Genomic DNA, 22,753 nt, shown 5'->3' with positions numbered 1-22,753 from the left:
ATTAGCAGCATGACCACCACCAGTATCGCCTCCTCCGCCCCCCAAAGATATTTCAGGTCTGCAGTTTGGGACTTCTTTAGTGTTTGCCCAAAAAGTGAAAACTAAGCCATTTGTAGCATTTGTAAGGTTGCAGTTAGTCGTGGTAAGTTTGGTACCAACTATGGTACCGGAGGCCAGAGAGGTCATCTTGAGAGACAGCACACTGTCCAATGGCTTGCGCACCTAAAGGAGATCAAGGAAGCCCGAATTGGAAGTCAACAAACTGTACACGTTGATGTTTCATCTGATGATGACGAGGAGGAAGAAGCGTCAAACACTTCACTTACACCCATTACCCCTGTCAGGAGCACACCCCCTGTGAGCCACACTAAGAGTGTGGGAGAGAGTGAGACACCAATGCGAAAAAGTTCATCATCGAGCGTAACTGGGTCGAAGAAGTCATCATCATCCCGTAAAATGGTCCAGCCCACCATTAGAACCATGTTCTTTTCAGAAGCGCCATTTGAACGCAACCACCCACTGGCGCGTCTGTATAACACTAAGCTGGCTAAAATGCTAGCTCTGGACATTCTCCCTTTTTCTTTTGTGGAAGGGGTTGGTTTTCTAGAATTAGTGGCAACGCTCAGCCCTAAATGGAAGGTTCCTATCCGGTTCTATTTTGCCAGAGTTGCGGTTCCAGCACTACATGAAGATGTGCTGGAGGTGATTGGGGCAGCTTTGCAGAAGAGTGCTGTTCACACTATACCTCTGACAACAGACATGTGGACCAGTGGCGCGGGCACTGATTATATGTTCATCACTGCACACTGGGTCTCTTTTTCAGGGGTTAAAGCAAAGCTAAACGACCTGGACAACGTTTTTAAAGCTGCTCGGAAACATGCAACACTAGCCATGTTTGGCATGGAGACAAGTCATACAGGAGAAAACACTTTGAAGGAGTTTAACACAAAGGTCTTTCAATAGCTGTCCCCAAAAAAATGCATGATTGGTTATGTTTCCACGGATAATGGCGCCAATGTAGTTAAGGTCATGGAGCTGGGTAAATATTTCAGAGTGCCGTGTTTGGCGCACTGTATAAACCTGGTTGTTAAAAATTCTTGAGTGAAGAAAGTCAAGTGTGCGAGTTAGTGACCACCTGCCGAAGAATGTGCAACCATTTCAGCCATTCTTTTAAGGCCCAGAAGCATCTGAGGGGCCTGCTACATGAACGTCGAATGCCAGTGAAAGCACTCATCCAGGAGGTGCCAACACGTTGGAACTCAACCTTCTACATGCTTGAGCATCTGTATGAGCAGTATATGGTACTCGATCAGTATTTCTTAACGCTGGGTACAGCTCTGAAGGACCTGAGGCTAGATGCGGCGCAATGGAAGCTAGTTAAAAGCCTGACAGACATGCTTCGTGCTTTTGAGGTCTTCACGCGTGCAGTCAGCAGGGAGGACTGTAATTTGGGAAAAGCTATCCCATTGTTGTGCATGCTACAGCACCAACTGAAGGCGGTGTCTTCTATGTTTGAAAAAGATGAAGAAAAGCAAGAAGCTTTTGTTTTGGCGGAGAAATTATTACAGCGCCTACTTGGCGATGAACGTCTTAAAATGATCCACTCAGAACAGCATTACATTTGTGCTACTATTCTGGATCCACGCTACAAAAAGGCACTGGCAGGCAGAGCATTCTTTCCTTTTGGTGACTCAGAAGTTTCAAAGTACAAACATTGGCTAGCTGTGTCAGCCATGAGGTTTGAAAGAGAACGGCAGAAAATTGAAGGAAAAGGCAGTACATCAGCATCAGCAGGCCATCCCTGTCAAAATAATCCACTTCTGCACCTGTGGCTGTGGCAGAAGTGACCTCTCAACGGTTAAAGACACCGGCAACTGGATCATCTGCACCAGACACAACAGTAACATTGGATGAAGAAGAGGATTGGATAACTAAGCTTGGGTTTGCTTCTCAAAAGGTCACAGCAAAAAGTAAGCAAAGTGGAGGAACTGCGGCGAACCTTGAGTCGATGGTGCAGGACTATCTGAATGACTCAACAGAGGTCTATGTTCATGATGACCCATTGGCGTATTGGCATGGGAAAAAAGAATCGTGGCCAGAGATCTCCAGCCTGGCTATAAACTACTTGTCTTGCCCACTCGCAAGCGTGTCTTCTGAATGTGTTTTCAGTGCTGCTGGTGGTATTGTAACTTGCAAAAGGACCCGCCTCTCGCCCAAAAATGTGGAGAGGTTAACAATGATCAAGATGAATTAGCACATCATACCACCAGATTACAAAGTGCGAGAACACACGCCGGAAGAAGACGGGGAGGACAGCAACTTAGATGAGGGAATTTATTCTCTGTTAGGTGACCTACTCCCGCCTGAATTCGCAGAGTATGAGGACGAACTCTTATTCCCTGACTTCGAGCCCTGAAAATGAGCCAATGAATCAATAACTTTCTTTTTCGTCTTTATTAACTTTTATTCCTGTGTGTCTGTCTTTCTTTGTTTTGCACAGTTAATATAATTAAAACTTTAATCACCTATTCACAAAAACAAGCCCATCAGCAGAACTGTCTTCACTTATTTGCTTATTGATTTGAAGGTGCCGCAGTCTGCATTCCTCAGGTTCACAAGTTCACAAGAACATGCTCCTCTATCCTCCTCCTCCAGACTCCTGTTTCCCTCAAAACAGAGGGCTGGATTACGCCCAATGAAGAAAGACTCTGTACTTGTGGGGGTGTTATACTTCTTTGAGGGTGAGTTGGCGGGTCTTGGGGCATTGCTGGGAAGGTCTAATACCAGATAAAACTGGTTTTGACAAAATCAGACTTGAAAACAATTTTGCCTTTTTGCTCACTATCATGTTTCCTGATTGGGGGCTTTCCTGGTGTTTGTGGGTGCGTTTCGGGGTCTGGGAGCACTGCTGGCACAGTCTAATGTTGATTGCATTTGTTTTCTAGGACATCCATGGTGGAAAAGTGGAGTCATGACCTAGCTGCACAGCGCGTTTGGACAGAAGGCTGAAAAATATTGTAAGTATGAGATTTCCCATTTTTGCTTTTTGGCTGTTTGGGGGTGTTGTGCTTTTTTGCGGGTGGGTTGGCGGCTTTTGGGGCATTGCTGGGAAGGTCTAATACCGGATAAAACTGGTTTGGACAAAATCAGACTTGAAAACGTTTTTGCCTTTTTGCTCACTATCATGTTTTCGGGGGCTTGTTTGGGGGGCTTCCTGGTGTTTGTGGGTGGGTTTTGCGGTCTGGAAGCATTGCTGGCTATGAAAACTTTTGATTGCAAGAGGTTTGAAGCAAATCCACGGTGGCAGAGGGGAGTTAGGGCCTAGCTGCAGAGCGCGCGCGGAGTGATTTTGGAAATTGCCCTGGAAATGACTAAGTCCCCATTTTTGTACTTTTGCTTTTTGGCTGTTTGGGGGTCTTCTACTTGTTTTAGCCTGGGTTCACGGCTCTGTGGCCATTGCTGGGAAGGTCTAATACCGGATAAAACTGGTTTGGACCAAATCCATAAGGAAAAAGTTTTTGCTTTTTCTGACATTTTGCTCAATTTAGCGTTTTCGGGGGCCTGTTTGGGGTACTTCCTGGTGTTTGTGGGTGGGTTTCGGGGTCTGGGAGCACTCATGGGTATGGATACTTTTGATTGCAAGAGGTTTGAAGCAAATCCATGGTGGCAGAGGGGAGTTAGGGCCTAGCTGCAGAGCGTGCGCGGAGTGATTTTGGAAATTGCCCTGGAAATGACTAAGTCCCCATTTTTGTACTTTTGCTTTTTTGCTGTTTGGGAGTCTTCTACTTGTTTTCGCCGGGGTTCACGGCTCTGTGGCCATTGCTGGGAAGGTCTTATACCGGATAAAACTGGTTTGGACCAAATCCATAGGGAAAAAGTTTTTGCTTTTTCTGACATTTTGCTCAATTTAGCGTTTTCGGGGGCCTGTTTGGGGTACTTCCTGGTGTTTGTGGGTGGGTTTCGGGGCCTGGGAGCACTCATGGTTATGGATACTTTTGATTGCAAGAGGTTTGAAGCAAATCCATGGTGGCAGAGGGGAGTTAGGGCCTAGCTGCAGAGCGTGCGCGGAGTGATTTTGGAAATTGCCCTGGAAATGACTAAGTCCCCATTTTTGTACTTTTACTTTTTGGCTGTTTGGGGGTCTTCTACTTGTTTTTCGCCTGGGTTTACGGCTCTGTGGCCATTGCTGGGAAGGTCTAATACCGGATAAAACTGGTTTGGACCAAATCGGAGGCGAAATTTTTTTGCGTTTTTGCTAACTTGCTTGTCTTTGAGGTGCTCTTTGGGGGGTTCCGGGTGTTTGTGGGTGGATTTTGGGGTCTGGGAGCACTGCAGGCACAGTCTAATTTTGATTGCATTTGCTTTTCAGGAAATCCATGGTGGAAAACTGGAGTTATGGCCTAGCTGCACAGCGCGTTTGGACAGAATTGAAAAAAGGCCAAAAAATATTGTAAGTATGAGATTTTCATTTTTGCTTTTTGGCTATTTGGGGGTGTTGTGCTTTTTTTAGGGTGGGTTGGCGGGTCTTGGGGCATTGCTGGGAAGGTCTAATACCAGATAAAACTGGTTTGGAGAAAATCCTTGCGGAAAAGCCTTTTGGCACTTTTTGTAACTTAGGGTTTGTTAGGGTTAGCACAAGCAGCAGGATTGCATGTGTTTCGGGGTGTTCTAGGTTTTTGCAACTGAGTTCTGGGGTCTTAGAGCACTTGTGGGAATGTGTAATTTTGGTTGCAAGTGATTTGAAGAAAATCCATGGTGGGAAAGGGTGGATTTGGCATAGTTAAAGAAAGCGTTTCCCACTATTCTTAACTTAGGGCTCATTAGGGTCAGCAGTATTTGTATTGCATGTGTTTGGGCGGGGGGCTGTTTTTGGGGGGGTTTGCGAGTCTTGGAGCAATGCTGGGTATAGATACTTTTGCTTGCTTGCAAGTGGTTTGAATACAATCCACGGTGGGTAAGGGGATTTGGGCCTACTTTTACTTTCAAAGTACGTTTTGTCACCAGTTTTCTACTAGGCCTCGTTTTTTGAGATCTGATTGGGGGTCTTCTACATTTTTGCAACCGGCTTTAGTAAGGGTCTGGGTGAGAGCACTGCTGGGAAGGTCTAATTTTGTTCTAAAACACAGTATACAGTACACCTAGCTTGAGGGGAAAGATCCGCTAAATTAATTTGCCCATACTTATTTATCCTTCAAAAGGAGACTCAGACAGAGTACGCACAAAAATATTGTACTGTCTATTAGGAAACTCAAAGTGTGACTTTTTGCACTACACAGCGTACATACCTTATATTTATTTGTCAGTGGTGTTCTAATATCACTTCCTGTTTTTCCATAAATAATTACAGGCCGGGTTTCAGTCTGTGAAATGGGAAAAAAAGGATGAAGTCAGGCTTCACATTAGCGAGCCGCAATTCAGCATCTGCCAGGCAGGCAGTGGACAGGGTGTCTTCTGGTCACCAACATTGATGGACGGAGCGTCACCTGGAATGGAGGAGTCCCGCTAATAAGAGGAATGGTTTGATGCATGCAACTTACCAAATTCAACAGGACAACTACAACAACATACAGATACAGTATCCGTTCTTTTCTAATTATCTTTAAAGTAATGTTATTGCTGTGAACTTCTATGAGTGTGAGTGTGCATTTCTTGGATCTTTGCTTTTAAATTCATCCCTACAGCCATTTTATAGGTTTTACTTCTGCTATTTTTTAAACCTAATTTAATGTAAGAAGTGTTTCTCTGAGTGCAGAGATAGGCAAGTGAAAAAGCTGCAGCCCTGTACTGTCGCATTCTGTCATTCACGGTTGTCGAAAGTACTACTTACTTTTCAGTAACCATGCATGCAGTAGTGCATCCACTTCCTGTATGTCACTTAAAAGATTTATGGCTAGCTTTGTACCCAAAGATTTCTTTATCTTCAATTATTGTTTGTCCATGCTGTGCTTTTTTTTTCTTCTCTCAACAAAACTTTCCCAAAATCCCCCATTCCCATCCATTTTCCAAACCCTAACCCTCTTCCCCCGGGCTGTGTGGTTTTGATTGATGTGTGACAAAATGACAGCAATAATTCCACACACTTGCTGGGGAGGATAAGGTCATAGCAACAGGCTGGTGAAAGAATCCGAGGATATATTGTATTCTTACTCAGCTTGACACTCAGTCACTATTGGCAAAGGAAAGCAGATTTTCATGTGCGCCATCAACTTGATAGGTCATCAAGATTAGAACATCCTCCTCCTAGACGTGGCAAATTATTACGGTGCTGTGTCCTTCACCTTCGGTACTATTTCTTTTAGTAGTAGCCAATGTCAAAGAAATTCAACGCAAGTACTAGTTATACTTTCAATACTTTACCATTTGTTAGGCTACATTGTGGCACTATTCTAGTGTACTGTCACCTGCTATATTCTCTATCGTACCGTTCTAATGCTACGGTAAGGACAAACAAGGTTTCATTTTCTTTTTTTTCAGATGCTGCAACTGCCACTGTGTAACACCACTAGTACCAACGCAATGATGACATTTCATCCGCCCAGGATTGCCAACGTTAATCACCATTTGCCGTGCAGCCAGCCCTGTGCCTAGCCCTATTTCCAAACACAAATTACATGTAAGATAAGCGTTTGGGGGGAGGAAGTATAATGGAGTATTAGGAGAGACGAGAGGCTGACGCTAGTACTAGTAAAGTCCTAGGACTATTGAATTCACTTACTCTGTGAGAGGCACTTAGTTTTGAAAACATTTGGGCAATTAATTACACAACTTGAATCAAGATGCCACTTAAGTTTCACGAAAACAAAGTTACTGTTAAATCCCCACCCACCAGCCTCAAAAGCAGTAAAAAAAACACGTATGCTAAGATAAAGTTTATTTATATCCCTGACAAAAATAATCTCCCACAAGACCCAACCCACCCCCACTCCCTAACCCCAACGAATGTCCGTGAAAAGTCCAAAAAAGTGAAAAAACCCAACTCCCAATTCCCACCCCCCAGAAGTCTTTAAAAAAAAGGCAAGGGACAGTCTCCTCCTACTGCTGGCTGCTGCTGTTGACTTTCCGGGCCAGGTCGGAATGCTCCTTGCGGAGGGTCTCGAGCAGGGTTTTCATGTTGAGCAGTTCCTGCTCTAGGTAGGAAACCCTCAGGGAAACGCGGTGCATCCGTTTTTTGCAACTGCTGTGGGGGGCAGCTGATTTCTTTACTGCTCGGAGGTGGCGGGTGGCTGCGGCAGCGGTACCCCGGCTCCGTACCGCTGGAGACCTGCTGCGCTGACTGGGTGACCCAAGGAGTGCGGAGGAGGATGCAGCTGTGCAGGTAGATGTTTTTGTAGACTGCGTGTCCCCCTCCTCCTGGGCCACCAGCCGCCGATATTCAGCGACAGGTGCCTCCAGCCTCCGTTGCCGGGCCCGTCTAGCCAGCTCCTTCCGGGTTGGTTTGGAAGGAGCATCTATATGAAGAAAGAAAGACATAGTCTGTAACCAATGCTCTTTAAGATTAACACAAAATGATTCAGTAGAAAGTTGTGTCACAGTAGAACTAGCAACTTGCAAGTGCAGTACATAACTATTGTGGCCAGTATCTATCTAACCTCCCACTTCTTCACCCTTGCTCTACCATTAGTGGGAGTTTAAGGAATCAATTCTACGAGCACTATGGACTCACCAGTCTTATTCTTCTTCTTCTCTCTTGTTTAGCAAAATTGGTACGTTAACTTCTGCAAGCCGGCATAATGCCTGCCAGCGCAGTCAACTTGCACCCGAGAAAAACAGACGCCCGCCATGATGAGTGAGACAGACTTGCGTTACTGTACTAGTCCAGTACATGCAGGTGGTGATGCTCTCACTTTTCTATTACGGGTGGCACTGAGAATACTCTGTTACAAGGGCTACTGCTTAATTAATTTAACTTTCACCCTACAGTGCCAATGAATACTAGAAAAGGAAAATGAAGAAGATAAATAATCTGATTATCTATCACTGCACATGGTATGTATTTGCTTACATATGGGATGACTTTAGGTGCTTTGCTTTTTATTGAGTGAACAGTGATACATCCACACATGAATGACCGAGTTCTACTAAACTTATTAACAGAGGTAGTGAGTGGCCATCGTAATAGCCGGATATATGCTGTGCTTGCAATACAAACTACTGCTACTATTCATGGTAGTATTCGGACAAAATTACAACTTCTTTTCCTTTCCTTTCCTACACTGGGACAGACGTGCGGGTGCGGTGTTACATGCTCTTCAAAGTACCACTTAGTTCATCCAGTGACCGTCTACTCTCTCTAGATACACATATGCTATCTAAGAGTCAGATAGTACCATGATCCAGGTATCCATCCATTCAAACTATGGGGCAGATTAGGATTGCGGATTTCCCGCATCCTCCGGGCCGGCGGAATCCACCGCCGGCCCGGAGGATGCGGGAAATCCGCAGCGGACTGAAAAAGACTAGGATGGCTGGGGGATCGTATTTCAGTCTGCAGCTTTTCCGCCGCGGTCGCCTCCCGTCCGCGGCAGAAAAGCAGTAACATGGCTGGCGGTGTCTATCAGACACCGCCAGCCATATTAGGATGTCTGGAGGAACATGCCTTAACACGGCAGCATTTCCGACGTGCAAAGGCATACGGATTTTTGTTTGGGGGCCCGTTGCGGGCCACCAGAGGTGAAGGGGAGTGGGGGGTGCACAAAGCGGCAGGCACTGCGCGGTGCCTGCCGCTTTGTGCATGCAAATGCACAACTTACATTTTTATCATTGCGGCGGGTGCTGCTTCAAGCAGTATCCGCCGCAATGATAAAAATACAGGATGTGACCGCCAGGGTGGCGGGTGGCGGTCACATCCTAATTACCACAGAGGGACCGCCGCTGCCCCTGCGGATGGTCCCTCCTACTCTATGGTGGCGGACAGACTCAGGTCCGTCCGCCATCATAATAGGCCCCTAAATGTCAATCATTCTTCTTCATGTCTCTCATCTGGACAAACCTTACATTTTCTCACCAAACCTTACATTTTCTCACGGGGAGCAGCACACTATGCAGTCTGCAATCTCAATAAGTAAGGAATGTAAGAGCTTACCACTGCCCGCCACTACCGTGGCAACCCGCACAGCAGTTTGGTCCGGCACTTCCACCGCCTCCTCCCCAGAGTTTTCCTCCTCCACCTCCGCGCTGGGCCCAGCACCAGATGTTCCACCTACAAAGTACATTTAAGAATGTTAGATGTCATAGACATACACCACTCACTAGTATTTTGTCTAGGAATGAAGAAATGTAAAACAGAAACCAATCTAATAATTTGTGACTGTCTACTCTAAAGTAAAAATGTCCCTTTTTCCAGGGAAGGGTGTTGTCTTGCTGCACTTTTTGGCACAACTGATGAATGCTTGCTTTTTAACACGCACCATTTTTCTCACAACAGACAGAAGCTTCACTTCTAAGAACAAATCATTAGGACGAAGGGACCAATGATTCAGCACCAAAAAGAAAAATGAAAGTTCAAACCAGCTGAGGGCTCGGCTCGCCCACAATAAATGTGTGAAATAAAAAATGACTAAGCACTTTTCCATTTTTAATCAACCGTTTATGTTTTATGACAAGCTTGATTTTAATAAATATTTTTACTTTTAATAAAGCTTTAACATTTAAATAGACTCTGTGGTTTTTGGTCATGAGTGAATGAGCAAAAGGTTTTGCAATTTGCAAGCATGAGTCCGTGCCTCTGACACTTCTGGACTCTGACTCCGTACTCTTGTCCTGCGTTGAATAATCATCATTGGGGATCAATCATCGATGAATTCGGGAGCTAAATGACTCTGCCACACTATCTAGTTAGTAAGGAGATTGGGGGTTCTTCAAAGTCTGATATCACTGAGTTATGTGGAAAGTCTACCTGTGCCTATTATAATTGATAAACAATGCACTATTTAGTGTCCATAGTTCTGTTTGTGCAGATTTGTCCCTGCAACAGTAGTAGTATGGATTGTCCTCCTATCCAAACCACAAGTAAAGTAGTATCTTATTCTTTCTTGGTGGCCATTCACCTTTTTATTGTTGGTAATTGTCAAAGCATAAACATTTAGAAGACTTGAAAAGACATTATGGACAATCCCAGAGGACTGCACTCAGTGCATAGAGTTATTGCTGACTAGAATGGGAGTTTAGTTTTACACCTTTTGCCAAATGTGCAATCTTAGTTAGCTACACAGACAGACTAATAAGAATAATCTAGTAATACCACAGGGAGTCATAGTCGAGGCAGGATAAGAATTTAGATACAGTCTACAAGAAGATCAAAGACGATTTAGAAAAAATCGAATGAGGAACGCTAGGAAAAAATAGGTACTCCATATTAAAATTAACTTATCGGGGCCAGCAAAGGAGGCCTCGCCTGCCCGATCCTGGCCTTGTTCAGCAGCAGCAGCAGCCTCCTCCAATGCCCTCTTGCCCCTGGAGGGAGCTGATGTACAACATGAAAGAAAGAAAGACCAGAAAACATGGATGATATTTGTCAACCAAATCAAACATTTTAAAAGAACAATAACAAAATATTTTGGCGAAATAGCAAATAGACAACTATTCCACAGGATATATTGACCTATCTCATGTGGTCTACTACGATATTAGTATTGCTTGATTTGCGGACCGTCGACTTGGAAAGTTATGTAACTCACTAAACAAACTACTAAAAAGGTTCGCCTAGGACTGGCAGGCAGCAGTCCGCAGCACGCGAACTGACAGACAGAGTCCATCGTGATTGCAGATCAGTGACAACACTAAAAAGTTTCCTACTACATTAACCAGTCATTAAAATACTCAAACTATCAATCCACCGCCACTATTTCTTCTTATTGCCAGGTGTACGAAAGAAGGACTGGACTTGAGTCTGTTGGGGCAGATTTACAAGACCCTTGCGGCTCTTTTACTCCATTGTTGCGTGACTTTTGTGACGCAGCGGCAGAACAAAAGAGGCGCCATGGTGCGGCACATATTAACAACGTGGCGCATATGGGAGATGCATCACGTTGTAAAGCCCTGCGCCATCAGAGGGCGTTCAGGCGCAAGGGAGGGCGTTCCTGCGCAGAACCGCATCCTAAAAAAGGCTGAGGGAAATCTACAAGATTTCAACCAGTCACTTTTAGGACAATGATGCGTGACTCAAACCCTGCGCCTGCTTGAAGCAGACGTACGGCTTGACGCAGCATTGGGGAGATAGGGTACCCCAGAGCATTGCTGGAGCTGCTCCATCGTTGCGACGCAACTCCAGCAATGCGCCGCCTTTACAGCACAGATGCGTAACGCTTCGGTGACGTTTTGGGCCCATGGTCACCGCATTGTAAATACGGCACATCATGGGTGGTGGTGGCGTGGCGCACAGTTACTGGCGCATCCCTGCTACTTTGCAGGGATGCGCCGGTAATTAAAAATCTGACCCTTAGTATCTAGCACTGCGCAGTTCTTTAAACTACACTCATACATAATTTCTCAGGCCAATGAAATGAACACAAAATCGAAAACAAATAAGCATAGTAGCAACGCTACTGAGAAGGAGAGCAGTGCACCTGAAATGCACAGAAGATTTTGAAATACAATTTACCTACAATGTAATCAGCAGCATTATTGCTCTTGGTAAAAAACAAAAATTTGCAATATCATAACACACAGAGCAGGAGAAAACAGAGTAGTAAAGAAATAGCTACCACTACTCACCAAGCCCGGGGATCTCAAGGCCGAGCAGGTCGATCAAGTCGCGTTCCCGGTTCAGGAGATCCGTCCAACGGTGGGTGGCCTGCTTGTAGGTGCGCCGGACCCGAGAGTGTTGGTACATGGCCCGGCACACCTTTTCCCACGGCTTCCGGCGCTCCCGGATCCCGTACCCGCTAGCGATCTTCCCGCCTGCCATGATGGTCCTGGGGAGGCGGCGCTGAACATAAAAAACTAGTGCGGCCATCTCCTCCGCGCTGAAGATTTCCCGGGCTGTGACCTGCTCCCCCCTCAAACGCCCGCACGGGAGCCGGGCACGGGGTGCGGGACTCTTCCCCTTCTCAGGATGCTTCCCGGGTCCCTTTACCATGGTCTGGGCAGAAAGAAAGGTAAATAATAAAGAAGAAATAGAATAGGGAAGAAGAAAAGAGAAGAGTTTAAAAAAGTAGTTTAAAATTAACCAAAAGTAGCAGAAAACACAAAAATATAGAGCTAGAAAAATAGAGGGATAGATAATAAGTGAAATAGTTAAAAAAAACTTCAAACAAGCAAAGGATGGCAGAGATTCAGAGAGGATACAGAAAGCATGCCCAGAACCATAGCAATGAATGAGAAACAAGATGGCCGCGCCCGTTCACGACCGTGTGGGTAGGTTTGCGCGAGATTTTCCTTGCGATCACACGCGAACTCGTACTAGCGAGCCGCACACTTTGCGAGATTGCACATCGCGCCCGGAAACGGAAATACGTCATGCGAACAAGATGGCCGCGCCCGTGAACGACCGTGAGGGTAACTTCGCGCCGTTGCGCTACAAGCGGCTCGCTAAAACGCACAAAACCTTGCGAACTAACACGCCGCAAAAAACCAAATCGTATATTTGCTGTGCTGGTAGGGATGATTTGTACTACGGCTATTTTCTTGATACTCCTGCACACAACTATTACAAACGCTTTTTAAGTGCTCCATCTAGTAGGTTTTCTATTTTCTCTGTTTATTACCTGTTGTAAGCCGCACTGCTTGATGTTTCCTAGTGCAGTCACTGAAGCAAATGATGTAGCTCTTCCAAACCACCTCGACTTTAAAGCTTCCAGGCCTCTGCACACTGTGAAGAAGGAAGTATTGCTTCGGATAGAATCAGACTGCCTGTATTGCCTTTAAAAGACTCCCCTCAGGGCAGGAATGTAGGAACAAGACCAAGGGGGATTCTTTGCACATGCGGGGCTCGGTCTCAGCAGCTAGGTTTGTTGAGAGATTTCTGCCCCGTGCATGCTCTGGGTATGCACGAAGCTGGATGCAACTGGCTCTGCTGATTGGTTCTTGAACCTTGTGAACCAACTTGGCAAGTGCATATTACAACAATGAAGGGAAAAAAACCTTTCTCTTGGTAACAGACTTTAACAGAAAAAATCCATTTTCACTGGCACGTCAAGTGGTCATGAAATGAAGCCCCCAACCAGGGCTTCAAACCGGATGACATTGTTCAGAATGTAAATATAATGATGGTATGGAGCAGGGGTCTCCAAACCGGTCCTGGAGGGCAGATTTTTTGGATATCCCCATTGAGATACATGTAGTTATTTTAAAAATCTGGCATGGATCCGGCCCTCCAGGACCGGTTTGGAGACCCCAGGTATAGAGCATCACCTCTATACCATGCCATTACTAATCATAAAACAGATGACACCGTTAGGATGAAACCCTTCACAGATTCACCATCCCTAAAACCAATTATAACTCTTTAGGACTTAGCTGTTATCCCGCCCTACCTCCATAGCCTAAGACACACTTCCCATTACTTATGTTCACAATTCTTTGTTCTCCTAAACAATTACTGTTGGCCAACCACCCCGCTGAAGGGTCACAGATCCTGGGTTTCTGAATTTGCCTGATTTGGCTTTAAGACTTTGCACACTTTGCCACTGTTAACGAGTGCTAAGGTGCTTGTGGTATCTCCCTAAAACATGGTACAACTATCCAACACATGATTGGCGTAGTTAACTTACTTGTAAGCTACTAGAATATGATACTACATTTAACCAGGGTCTGTAAATCAAATGCTGCTAGTGGACTTGCAGCACTCATTGTGCCACCCACTAAAGTGGCTCTTTAAAACCTGTCTGAAGCCTGAGATTGCAGCCTGTAGTGCATTTTTAAACTGCCATTATGACATGCGCCTAAACCTTCCTTTTTAGTAATTTTAAGTCACCCCTAAAGTAGGCCCAAAAGACCCTTAGGAATGTATACATGGTATTTAGAAAGTAGGACATGTGTTCTTAGGTTTTACATGTCCTGGCAATGAAAAACTCCAAAAGCTGTTTTTTACTACTCTAAGGTCTAGCTCTCCCATTGACTAATACTTGATTACCTTATTACATTTAATAAGTTCAGCATTCCATCCATCATTTGTTGCTGCAGAACATTGGATTGGGAGCAGGTAGGGATGTCATGTTTGGACTCAAATGAATTGTAATTTAAAGTACTCTTTAATGATCAAGTTAGATTTTAAGTCCTAACCATGTGTCCTCGGTCACATGACCATGAATTGATCTGCTGTTGGGCTTTGTATACTCCTCCCTGACAGTGACACTAAAGGGAATAGGATGGCTGGGGCGGAGCTCTTCCCTGCCTCACTTACTCTTCAAAGGGCTTGCCTCCAACACACAAAAAGGCACCTGACATTAGCCTTTTGTCACTGCAGAATTCTCAGATCCTTGATAAGGGAAGGGAATAACTTTCCAGAATCAGATGTGGGGTAGTATGGGAACCCCCACCCCACTTCAAAGTGTGGCATCAGGCATAAATACTGAACCCTCAGAACACCTCTTCAGTACACTCCTGGACAGTGGAAGACTTCAGAAGGACTGCCTGTCTACCAGAGGACTGCCCTGCCCATACCAGAGAACTACCCTGCTGCTTGAAAGACTGCCTTGCTGCTCGAAGGAGAACTGGGCCATCTCCTTGAACCGAGTACCCCCAGGGCTGGTTGGCTAGCTTCCTGTGTGGGCTACAGGAAAATAACAAGCTCCCTAGTCCTTGAACCCTGCACCTAGTCTCTGCTGGTGTGAGTCCTAACCCCGTGTGGTGCCCCCACCGGTCCCAAACCTATGGAAGTGGTGTTGGTGGTACTGCTCCTGCCTAACCCTAAAACATGGAGAACCAACAGGAGATCGGGACCTACCTGCCAGTCAATCTGCCCAAGGTGCATCGCCGGTTAGCTACACAGCAGCAAATCCCTTTCAGTGGTACCTCTCAGCAATGGTATCCTGTCTTATAGACCCCTCTTTATCTACAGCATGCGGCTTCATCCTGCTGTAGGTTTTCCCCTTCCAAACAATTGTCTAAATCCGAAGTTAAAAATCTTTACTGGGCTTGACAGCGATTGGTTCCCCATTGACAACAACAACAACCTCCTTGACCTGGAAACCCAGTGTTAGCTTTTCGCACTCTGAACTTTTCCACGTCATGTGTGACCGCTTCACCCAGACTACCTCCAGCGGCTCCCTGGCGATAACTACGACTCCTTGGACACGGCCTCCTGCCTTGCCCAGCTGAACTCTACCTTCTCCTGGATTTTTCTTCAGAAAACTTTCCAAGTCTAGAGTTAAGCTGAGACCATGTCCAAACCACCTCTTGCATATTGCTCCATTATGGTGGGCCTTGTGTTGCGCGACCAGATACCCACAGTTGGCACTTTGATCATTTAGGCATTACATTTCACTAAGTGGATTTAATTTATTTTGGTGCCATTTTATTTTTTTAAAGGTTCTCTTTTGTGTTGTGTTTTCACATTATTACTGTTTGAGCGATGCATACATACTTCACACAGTGCCTCTGAGTTAAGCCTAACTGCTCTTGTCCCCAGCTACCAGAGGGTTAAGCGCAGGTTCATTTAGTGACTTTTGTGATTCACCCTGACAGGGATTATGGTTGTTACCTGAGTAGGGCTTCCAGCAACCACAACAAATAAACCAATTTCTTATATTCCCAAAAAACAACTAAAGCAGGAAGTAATTTGTTAAAATGTAACAAGCACAAAGGCAGTCATCTGTACAGAAATCCATTAAATATCCAAATATGCAGGTGCTATAAAGTTTCTATGAAGCATTGAATGTAACTGACAATAAATCGAGGACGATTTGGCTCATGTTGGAGTCGTGGGGTTTTATCCCATTGAACTTCCTAACACAAGCTGTGTCTGCAACAATAGCCTCCTATCTGTGAGCAAGATGAAGGTTCTGGTAACACATACAGACATCACCTTTTCATGGAACAAAACGGATGAAAGCAGCAAAGCTGGTTGTGCAGCCATCATTTGACATCTCCTGGAAAGGAGTGCGGGGAGGACTTCCTATGGATTAATCTTTGATTTATGCTGCTCGGGGTTTATGAGCTTAAACAGATTATTCAAGGGATGTATCAGTGATCTACAATCTGAAAGGACACAGATTATGGAGTTTTGTTGAATCGCCACGAGCACTTTGAAGATATTATGTGTTCATTTAGATATTACAAACGTCAGATGATGGATTTCCTTGCCAATTATAAGAAAACAGCATGTGAATATGGATATCCTGTAATCTGCAGTTAAATCGTTAAAAGAAACCATCAAACTGTACAGTGAATGCTGGTTTTAACAAGAAAACAGAAAAATGAAGGCATACATAGAAGCTTGGGCACGCTGTATTATGGTAAGTGTACTTACCTGCTAAACTTGCATTCAAAGCTGCTGGGGCGGAGCTAAATGTACCGTTTGACTGCATGTGCCACAACGGTGATGTATGGTGCAAAAGCAGGATGTGGCTAGCACTACATGTACAAAATGTGACTGATCAATCCAGAAGCTTCTGTATAGCGCTCAAACTTGCGAGCAAGGACTTGAAGGAGGGAGAAAGCAAGCTCCTCATATGACAGAGCAAATACCTTTTAGGATCCTTTTGAAAGAATAAGAACAGGTTAGTGAGTCGTTAATCTCTGGAAATTGTTCCATAATTTAGTAACCCTGGGTCATATTTAAAGCCCTTGATGCCACCGGACCATCACTTTTTATGATGCCCCGGTGGCATAGCGGCGTTACCCATATTTACAAGGTGGCGCTAAGCCACTTAACGTGGCTTAACGCCACCTTGTAATTATGCCCCTTTCCGCTGCAGTCCTCTGTGGTAAAGGGGCATGCAATGAGTGTTGCAGTGGGCGTTCCACCACAACGCCCATTGCTTGTTGACGGTGCCCCAAATTTACCAGGCTAGGGCAGCGCGAAAAACGAAGGCCAGGAAACAACTGGTCCTAGAATGACGATACGAGGAGAAATTATTAATTTCTTCTCATTTGTTTTGCTCTTTCTATGTGTGCTGTATTCTGCAGCACACATTGAAAGAGCGAATCACCATGTGCAGTGAAGGTCCCCGTCCTGCACATAAACAATCGCCCCTGAAGTACAGGCTCCCTTGCTACATAGTGGCAGGGTGCCTGCTCTGGCGCTAGGCAGCTTTTTTAGTACCAGCGCAAGGGGAAACACAGGGGACCACCATATTCTTGTGAATATGGCGCATCCCTGCATTTTAAAAAATGGCAGAGCGTGATGTGCCAAATTTGGTGTAACGCTGCACTGTGACATTTTTTGTTGTAAATATGCTACTGAATAGAAGGGCCCGACTGTCTGCCCGGCTTCTATTGATCTTGGTTAGCAACTGTCTACCGCATTAGAGTAAAAGTTTACAGGAATGACGTAAAGTGATGCTTTTTTTCAGATGGTCTGGGCCATTGCTTTATATAGATTTAAGGGTCCAAATAAGGGCTTTGAAATCAGTGGTGTCTGGTGACCTTTAAAATTGGTATTATGTAATCCTTGGTTCGAAATCCAATGAGCTTCTTCTTGAAAGGTTCTCTCACACTTTCTTGCACTAAGGGCCTCATTTACAAAGATTCGGTGTAGGGTAGCGCTGCAAGTCTTTTTGCTGCGCAGCCCTACACCAAATTGAAAGGGCAAGAATGCCCTGTATCTCTAAGATATGGGACATTCCTGCCCTTTCAGCTAGCTCACAGTTGATGCCTAGCGCCAACATAGACACTCTTGTTCTGCGTTGTTGGCAGGTTGAAGGTTTACCTTCCTGCACAAAAACAATCCATGGAGGCATTGTCCTTGTTCTATGTGTGCTGCAAAATGTAGCGCACATGGAAAGAGAAAAAAGCTAGGAGAAACTAAAACATTTCTCCTTCTTACACCTGCTTTGGGGAAGCATAAGGTTTTGGTGGTGCGCCAGGGTTGCTTTACTTTGTAAATGTGGGGCAGCATCAAAATCCATGGGTGTTGTGTGGGAACACCCACCACAACACCCATGAAACGCCTCCTTGACACAGAGGAAGGCATGCAGCGCTTTACACTGCCTTGTCTTACTCTACATATATGAGGCCACACAACAATAACAGAAAATTACCACTGCTACTCCATTTAGCAGTTGCAGAATTTCACAAGATGTCCAAAAATGTTATAGAGGCTAGGCTGCTACAAACTTATGAAACACTGAAAAAGGCACTCACCGCTCATTTCGAATCCCTTGCCAATCCAATTTACAAGCGATTCCTCCTCCAGCAAGCACGCCAATCCCAAAACTAATCTGTAGACTCATTTTATGCCTGTCTCAAGAAAACAGCTAGTACATGCACTCTTAGGGAACAATTCCAAACATGCCCCTGCTAGACATCCTTACCTTGGCAGGTTCTAAGGAGCTATTAAAGGCAAGAGCATCCCATATGAAAGCTGCCTTGCAGAGATCCATCAAGGCCGAACCTGTCAATCTAGTCAGCAGAAACCCATGCAATGACAAAAAAGAAAACAACAAGTCGAAAGTAAGCAATTTACCTTGCAGGTGGTGCTCGGACCATTCTCCCAAGTTAGAGAGTGCCCAGTAACAGGAAAGAAATACTTAACATGGGGCAAATTTAACCAATTTTCAAAGGTCTGTCACTCCCCCCAAAAACACAAAATGTCTCAAAAGAAGAGTATACAAGCAGTGAAAGCTGCAAAGAAGGCTCAAGAAGAAAGCATGTTTGATGACAAGCAAATTGAGTCTATCCACATCATCCAAACAGTGGAGTCACACAAACAATTTGCCCGCCCCACACCAAAGTGTCAGCTATGGCTACAAGGGCAACCCATCGCAGCTCTCATTGGTAAAGGAGCATCAATCAAACTCCTCTTTAAAGAACTGTACCAGACTCTGCCAACACCACCCAAATTGAAACAAACAAAAGGGAAAGTGTACACAATCGGAAATTACACCCTGTTACTGGCAGGAGTCCCCCACACTGAGTTCAGCAACCACGGTCTCACCACACGGACAAAGGTCTATGGGCCTTATTTATGAGGTTTTTCTGTAGGGCAACACCACAGGCCTTCCTGCTGCGCTGCCCCTACGGCAAAAGAAAAGGGCAGGAATGCGCTGTATCTAACAGATAGGGCACATTCCTGTCCTTTTTTCCTTGCGCCGGTGCACAATGGGCTGCCGTAAGACAACGCAGGCACCTTTGCACCGTATTTCAAGGGTAGCTGCGTTGCGGGATGATTATTTTCATGCAGGAAGGGATACCGTCCTGCACAAAAGCAATCATAAGAGGCTTTTTCATCTTTCTATGTGTACTGCAGAATGGAGCACACATAGAAAAAGGTAAAACGCGGGGAAATAAAGATAAGAGTTAAGATTTCTTGTACATCTAGGGCAGTGTCAAAAAACCAAGTATGTTGCTGGGAATGCCCCCAGAACACCCTTTGCATGCCCCTTTAAAGAAGAAAACTCAGTTAAAGGGACCGATATTTATGAGGCAGAATTAAGCCAAAAAAAGTGGCTTGGTGCTGCCTCGTAAATATGGAGCAGGCTTCTGCACCAGGGAATGTCACAAAAAGTGACGTTCCAGATGCTCAAGGGGCTTCATAAATGAGGCTCTATGACACCAAGGAGGAAATAGGTGTCCTATTGGGTTGCATAGTTTCCACAGGAGGCGAGTCATTGGTGCAAGAATTTGCCTCCCTGTTCTACGGCATTGTGTGCCTCAGGAGGAGGACAGTGCACTTCCACATCGACAACTCAATATAACCAATCAATCTTCGTCACAGAAGAATTGTCTTCCACCTACGCCCCCAAGTAAAACAGGAGCTTAAACATCTAGAAGAAGCAGACATAACTGAAAAGGCGGCCAGACCCACCCATGTGTCTCTCCTATAGTATTGTCCAGAAAATAAAAACAGCCCAGAGTTAGAAGGATTTGTGTAGATTTGAGAGTGCAGAATTTCGCCATTAAGCGAGAGTTCCACCTGATATTCATGGTGGATGACATCGTGGGTGAACTTCCAGGTTCTCAGTGCTTTTCAAAAATAGATGAGATCAAATTACCACCAAAACCCTACACCCTGACTCTTGCCAGATGCCCACTTTCTTGACTCACGTGGGACTCCGAAGGTAAAAAAGGTTAAACTTCAGCATCTCCATTTCTGCCAAATTTTTTCAGAACATCATCAAGGAGGAACTAACCGACTACCAGTGGTGTTAAATGTCAGTACTGACATTTTTATCCATGCCCCCATCTCTGAGAGCCACCTCACTCAGCTAAAAGCAGTGTGTTTCAACAATTAAAAGACAATGGGTTGACGTTACAGTGAGAGAAATGTGAGGTCCTCGGATGAAGTATCAGTTTTTTTGGATACTGTTTCTCTGCAGAAGGAGTCACACTTGACCCCGAAAATGTAAGGAACATTCAAGAAGCCCCCTCACCAACATCTGTATCTAGGGTCAGGAGTTTTCTCAGAATGATCACATACTGTGCCCATTCATCCTGAACCTGGCCGACCTCACTGCGTCTCTATGTGAACTCACCAAAGCATCCACTGTCTGGGTGTGGGTTAGAGCGCAGTACCTGACATTTCAGAACATAAAGAAAGCACTCTCCGTGGAAACATCACTGGCCTACTTCGACCCCTGAAAAGACTCATAGCTAGCTGTAGATGCCAGTCCCACCAACCTCAGAACTGTGCTATTGCAAAGCCAGAATTGTGGAGAATGGGCCCCTGTAGCCTACGCAAGCAGAGCTGTAATAACCCTAACGGAGCAAAGATACTCCCAGATTGAAAAAGAAGCTATCGTTTTTACATGTACTTCTTAGTTAACAGTTAATAGTGATCAAAAGTCACTTATCCCGCTCTTCAGATGGGCTGCCTCTAAGCCACTACCCAGAATCGCAAAATTAATATTACAGCTTCAAGAATATTAGTTCACAATCGAGTATCATCTGGGGTCACTCTATCCAGCTGATTTTCTCTCTCGACATGCTCGGACGGCAATTCCTGAAGAAGAAGAAGCTGCCTTGAAAACGAAGAATATGTGACATTGGTGTTCGAGCGAGGCAGACCACTCCCCTTGTGTATGTCTGAAATCATGAAGGCCACCCAATCAGACAATTACTTTCAGCCAGCCATTACAGCAGTTTAGACAAGAAACTGGAAACTCCTCCACCCACTCTGCTCATCGAACCAAGGAGGTACAACTAACTTTACAATCCTCCACTATGTACGCCATGAACTGACAGTGAAACTGGAGGGATGCGTCATGAGGGCCACACGGTAGGTTCTACCTATTAGCCTGAGACATGGAGGGCAGTACAACTAGCACACAGTTCCCATGACAGGATTGTTAAAGCCTAAAACCCACTGCTCAGCAAAGTCTGGTTCTGGGGACTCGACAACCTTGTAGAACCAGTAGTGCAAGCCTGCATGGTGTGCCACCCACTGGGAATCCTTATCCTCCGGCCCCAGTCATAAAGAAGGATTGCCCTGAGACTCCAACTGCAGCAAGCCAGCACTGACTTTGGCAGCCTTCCAAATGGCAAGCACATGCTTATAGCCATTGATGATTTCTCAAAGTACTCTCAGATAGAGATAGGGACGTCCACGGCATCTGCAGAAGTAATAGCAAAAGTTAAAAACAATATGACGACCCATGGGTTCATAGGTGAACTGCACACAAACCATGGGAATCTATTTAATGGGCGAGAGTGGACCGAATATTTTCAGTATTGCAATACAAAGCACTGACACATTACACCTCTGACCCCAAGCCACTGAGGAAGTGGAAAATTTTGTGTAGCTGAGGTAGAAGGAAATAGTACAGAAAGTGCCATAGACACTTTCTTATGGGAATACCTAGTTACGTCTCAAACGACCATTGGAGTATAACCCAGTAAGTCATGCCTCGGCCGATCCATAACTGATACCATTCCCCATCAGCCAACATTGACTGCTCCACCTCATAACCCCAACCTCTCAGCTAAAATACCTATGTCATCTGCTGAAGGCAAGCCAAGCATCGTGACATTCAACCCAGGGAACTGGTACTAGTGAGAGGTCACCACCCAGGTGGAAAGTTATGGCTCTGTTTGTACCAGTCCCATGTGGTCATAGACATCAAAAGAACAATGATCATTGCAAGCTAAAGTGCAGAATGCACCACTTGAAAGGACACCCAGTTTAAACGATTTAGAAGTAATCTAGGAAGTACCCTGAAAGTCTGTATTCTCCCTATTCCAGCCACAAAGAAGACCCAGAGGTCATTGCTGAGAGCACAACATTAGTGTCCGACCCAAGTGATCTGAGTGTGACCCAAAACAGTAGAGAAGGGTTGCAAGCTGAGTCACAATCCATCAATAGGAACCCTCAGCCCGGGCAAAGACTTGAAGGCAGTGCCCCCTCACAAACATTAACACAAAGTATTGGCAAATAACACTATCACCTCCAAGCTAATCTAGCTCCATCACAGCAATTTAAGGACTTTGTGTTGGAGTAGCCGGTGTATTCCTCCTCGCCCTGAGAAGACTCCATGTCTGTATCGTATTCATATTCTGTATGTCTTATTTTTCTCCTCATAGTGTTTGCTTCCCTCGGCGTTTTATGTGCATGATTTGCCGGAAAGTGTTGCTTTCTGAAAGAAAAGGAGGAATATAATGCTGTACATTTTTGGAATATCCCATTTCTGTCCTTTGCCTGAGGGGATTTATAAAGCCC

This window comes from Lissotriton vulgaris, chromosome 4_1 (assembly GCF_964263255.1).
Source record: "Lissotriton vulgaris chromosome 4_1, aLisVul1.2, whole genome shotgun sequence".
NCBI lineage: Eukaryota > Metazoa > Chordata > Amphibia > Caudata > Salamandridae > Lissotriton > Lissotriton vulgaris.
The sequence above is the reverse complement of the archived record's forward strand: the minus strand, read 5'-3'. Positions refer to the sequence as shown.